Here is a 1,461-nt window from a genome sequence, read left to right on the forward strand (position 1 = left end):
AGAACTTTTCTTTCATAATGTATGCAAGATATTCCTTCTTAATTCATTTCGTTGTTCTGCTTCAGGAAATAAACTTGACACCTCTTTGTTCAATTCACTTGCATATTCTGCTATTTGTTTGACCTTGTTGAGCAGGAATTCCCTTCTTTCCAGAATGGCTTCATCGCCTTGATCCTTGCACTCAACTTTGGTTCTTGCCCTTGCTTGTCTTGCTTTTGTTTCAAGATATTCATTCATGTTTTCTGGAATTATGAAACCTATGAGAGAAGGAAATTTCCTTTTTGTAGGATCATCTATGGTGTAAAACTGCTTCATCTCATTTTTCACAGCTTCTAATTCCAATGGGTATTTAGCCGCAACAGGATCATACTTTTCATCAGTAGCCTGTGTTGTTTCTCTTTTTCTTTTGAGAAGCTTTGTAGATTGTGGTGTTGGAGTGATGAGATCAGTGGTGGATTTTTGACCAGCAGTGGTTGAAACAACTGGTGTTTCATCCACTGTTGTCATTACAACTGCTGATATGTCAGCAGATGTCTTCTGCTTTTGAGCAGGGGATGGAGGATGTGATGGTGGTGGTGACTCATCATCAGGAATGAAAACCCTTCTCCATTTTAATGGAGGGGAGGCTGGTGATGTTTTGGGTGGATCAATGGTTTGAGATTTGATGGCAGTGGTTTGTGATTGTGATTGACTAACAGCTGTTGAAACAACTGGTGTTCCAACCACTGTTGTCATTACAGCAGATGTTGTAACATCTGCTGTCTTCTGCTTCATGGCAGGAGCCAGTGGTGGTATGATTTTAGATGATGGTTTTTGTGTTGTGGACACAGGTGGTGGTGAGACAACAGTTTTTGTAACTACTGTTTTGGTTGTGGTGATTTGTGGTAGAGTGGTGTGTGTTGGAGGTGTGTGTGTTGATGTGATGGCAGCTGTTTGGCTACTGACAGCAGTTTTTGTAACTGCTGTTGTATCAGCTGTTGAAGTTTTTGAGGTTTTGGGTTTTTCTGGTTCACTGTATATCCCATCTTCTATACCTTTCTTTTTCAGCTTGGTTTTCTCCCCCTTTTTTGGCATTAACTGCCAGGGGTGTATCCATGAAGAAAATGGTAGATGGACCTTTCTCACTCTGAGTAGTCTTTTGTATGCTAGCTTTTATAGCCTTGATGTCTGCTTGAGTGTCTTTGAACCGAGATTCCACCATGTTGGTCAGCATTTGTACTTGATTAGCATGCTTTTTAGCAGCCATTTGTTGCTGTTGTTCAAGCATGGGCTGGAAGATATTCCAAAGCTCATTTGCAGCAAATGCTTGTGGAGCAGGTGCTTGAGCAGGAGGAACAGTTGATTGGGCTTTTTGAGCTTCTAACAGCTGCTGCACCATATCTTTTATTTCGGCAACAGAAGATTCTAGATTTTCAACTCTGGCCGTCAATTCATTGTATTTTGAATCATCACCTGAATTAA

This window comes from Helianthus annuus, chromosome 11, assembly GCF_002127325.2.
Source record: "Helianthus annuus cultivar XRQ/B chromosome 11, HanXRQr2.0-SUNRISE, whole genome shotgun sequence".
Lineage (NCBI taxonomy): Eukaryota > Viridiplantae > Streptophyta > Magnoliopsida > Asterales > Asteraceae > Helianthus > Helianthus annuus.